This window comes from Lactuca virosa, chromosome 4, assembly GCF_052849685.1.
Source record: "Lactuca virosa cultivar CGN04683 chromosome 4, Lactuca_virosa_CGN04683_v6, whole genome shotgun sequence".
Classification (NCBI taxonomy): Eukaryota; Viridiplantae; Streptophyta; class Magnoliopsida; order Asterales; family Asteraceae; genus Lactuca; species Lactuca virosa.
In genome coordinates, this window is record NC_136429.1 from 506,672,134 (window position 1) to 506,676,139 (window position 4,006).

Below are 4,006 nucleotides of genomic sequence, written 5' to 3' on the forward strand. Positions count from 1 at the left end.
GTTCCTGGGGCTACCCCCGTATCCAAATCGCACTATCGTCTAGCACCAGCCGAGATGCAGGAACTATCTAGTCAACTTAACGAACTGCTCAGCAAGGGCTTCATTAGGCCAAGCTTCTCACCCTGGGGAGCACCGGTCTTGTTCGTCAAGAAGAAAGACGGATCATTCCGTATGAGCATCGACTACAGGGAACCTAACAAACTAACCGTCAAAAATTGTTACCCTCTGCCTCGCATTGACGATTTGTTTGACCAACTTCAAGAGGCGAACTTCTTTTCAAAGATAGACCTGAGGTCCGGGTATCACCAGTTACGAGTGCTTGGGGAGGATGTTCCGAAGATAGCCTTCCAAACTCGTTATGGACACTACGAGTTTGTAGTGATGCCGTTCAAATTCACCAATGCGCCCGCAGTATTCATGGATTTAATGAATAGGGTGTGCCGTCCTTACTTGGATCAGTTTGTCATTGTCTTCATCGATGACATGCTTATCTACTCTCGTAGTAAGGAGTAGCATACTCAACATCTTCTTCAGGTCTTAGAAATGCTGCGATCATAGAAGCTTTATGCGAAGTTCTCGAAATGCGAATTTTGGATCTGAAGAGTCAAATTCTTGGGGCACGTGGTTAGCGAAGCGGGAATACACGTGGACCCTTCCAAAATCAAAGCCATTGAGAACTGGTCAGCACCAAAGACGCCTACAGAAATTCGTCAATTTCTAGGCCTCGCTGGGTACTATCGCAGGTTCATTCAGAATTTCTCGCGGATTGCGAAACCTCTTACAACATTGACCCAGAAGGGCGTGGCCTTTGACTGGGAAGAGAAGCAATAGAAAGCATTCCAAACGCTAAAGCGAGCCTTATGCACCGCACCGATACTGTCCCTCCCCGAAGGGATAGAAGACTTCGTGGTCTATTGCGATGCATCCAATCAAGGGCTCGGATGTGTTCTGATGCAACGAGGTAAGGTCATCGCCTATGCCTCAAGACAACTGAAGACACACGAGGTCAACTACACCACACATGATCTTGAGTTAGGAGCAGTAGTGTTTGCTCTGAAGATCTGGAGACACTACCTGTATGGTACGAAAAGCACTATCTTTACAGACCACAAAATCCTACAACACATATTCGACCAGAAGGAGCTCAATATGAGACAACGACGGTGGGTCGAGCTACTCAGTGATTACGAATGCGAAATTCGTTATCATCCCGGCAAGGCCAACGTAGTAGCAGACACCCTGAGTCGGAAAGAATACTCTGGTCGTAGATTCAAATCTTTGACTATGACTATCCATTTACACTTATCCACACAAATTAAGGAGGCTTAGCTAGAAGCCTTGAAACCTGAAAATGTGGCGGGTGAATCCCTGAGAGGGATGGATAAGAACTTGGTAGTCAAGAGTGGTGGAGCTTTAGATCTCATGGATCGGATCTGGACACCAAAACACGGTGGGTTCAGAGACTTGGTCATGATCGAAGCGCACAACACTCGATATTCCGTCCACGTAGGTTCAGATAAGATGTATCTGGATCTTAAAAAGTTATACTGGTGGCCTAACATGAGAGCAGAGATTGCTACCTTCGTGAGTAAATGCCTTACTTGCGCCAACGTTAAGGTCGAATACCAGAAACCATCAGGTTTACTTCAGCAACCGGAGATACCGGAATGAAAGTGGGAGCGGATGACGATGGACTTCATAACCAAGTTTCCCAAGACAACGGGTGGTCTCGATACCATTTGGGTGATTGTAGACAGGTTAACAAAGTCCGCACACTTCCTGCCTATCAAAGAGACTGACAAGTTGGAGAAACTAACAAGAACATACATTAGGGAGATCGTACGCCTGCATGGTGTTCCCATATCCATTATCTCTGATAGAGATAGTAGATTCACTTCGAGGTTCTGGCAGTCGCTACAAAGTTCCCTAGGAACTAGGCTGGACATGAGTACAGCCTACCATCCACAAACCGACGGACAAAGTAAGAGGACTATTCAAACTTTGGAAGATATGTTGTGAGCCTGTGTGATTGACTTTGGGAAGGCATGGGATACTCATTTACCCCTTGTCGAGTTCTCCTACAACAATAGTTATCACACAAGCATAAAGGCTGCTCCATTTGAAGCCCTCCATGGCCGTAAGTGCAGATCCCCTCTATGCTAGGCTGAGGTGGGCGACACGCAGTTAGCTAAAGGACGAGTTCCTGACAGCACTCTCACAGGTTCGGAAATCATTCGGGAAACGACAGAGAAGATCATTCAGATTTGTGAGTGATTGAAAGCCTCTAAAGACCGATAGAAAAGCTACGCAGACAAGAGAAGGAAACCGTTGGAATTCTAGGTGGGCAACCGTGTTCTATTGAAGGTCTCACCCTGGAAGGGCTTGATACGCTTCGGAAAGCGTGGAAAGCTAAATCCAAGATACGTAGGGCCTTTCGAGATTCTCGCTAGAATCGGCCCTATAGCTTACAAATTCAATCTACCTCGCGAACTCAGTAACGTACATTCTACTTTCCACGTCTCGAACTTGAAAAAGTGTCTGTCCGACGAGACTCTTGTAATCTACTCGACGAGATTGAGATCAACGAGAGCCTCAACTTCGTGGAAGAACCTGTAGAGATCATGGACCGAGAGGTCAAGCAAACGAAGCAAAGCTGTATCCCGATAGTGAAGGTTCGCTGGAATGCCAAGCGAGGACCTGAATTCACTTGGGAGCGCGAGGATCAGTTGAAACTGAAATATCCTCATCTTTTCGCTTAGTTATTTGTAATAGCTTAATTGTTTTAACTCTAATTTCGGGACGAAATTCTCTCTAACAGGGGGATGATGTGACAACCCGAAATTTCTATCTTATACAAACGTGCAATTCAATCAAAGTCAGACTCGTTTGTGCTATCTTTTAGCATCGTTTAGAGTCAATTCGAGTGTTCTAAGCCTAGTACCTTCAAAGTTAGGGTTTAGAATTGGGTTCCACAAGTTCACCACTTCCCGAAATGGACAAACACTACAACATGAGGAGTGTATGGCCGTACACTTGGGTGTGCGGCCGTACACCCCCCTTCTGGCCATACACTCTCATGTATAAATGAGAGACTTAGCCTTCATTTACCTCTTTTCACACTCCTAAGCCAAGAACTCGTTTCTCTCAACTACCATCCGATTTTCCACCTAGTTCATCAAGATTGTAAGTGTTCTTCCCTTGATTTGTTGATTCCTTTCGCTATCTAGTATGGATCATTGATTTCATCCATGAAATCACTTCATTTTGGTAGATCTTCAAGTGTTCTTTAGTTTCACCAAGAACACCAAGAACACCTACTAAGTTCTTGGACCTCAAACACCCCTAAAGGCTTATATATCGTAAGTACCACTCCCTATGATTGTTACTACTAGTTATGCTCCTTAGAAATCGTCCAAACCATGATCATCAAGGAGTGTACGGCCGTACACACCCCATGTGGCCCTACACCCCTTTTTTTAGTGCATATTGGCCTCAAACTCATGTTCTATGCTAGCACATGATCAAGAACACTTAGGGGATGCAAGATATAGACTTGAAACACACTTTTTGACTATTTCTTTAAGGAGTGTACGGCCGTACACTCCATGGCCGCACACACAGGGTCGTACACCCAAGTGGTCGTACACCTGGTGGCCGTACACACACTTGTGTGGCCGTACACCCATTAGATGCAACCCTTTGTACTTCTAACACTTCAATCTAAGTGTTTCCTAAGTCCTAGGGTGTTTTCCTTACATGATTAGTTGTATAAACACTAATTATATACATATATGTGTCATTATATGCTTATTAGGATCCGTTGTGCTCAAGTCTTCACTAGACACTTATCATCCTACAAACCGATCTTTCATTCGTATCAGTCACTACAGGTGAGTTCATACCCATTAACTTATCTTTTAAATGATTTTAAATGCTTTTATGGGGGGGATACAAGTAGAACTATTATAGTTATTATATCAATCACATGTGATTAATAACTATCAAA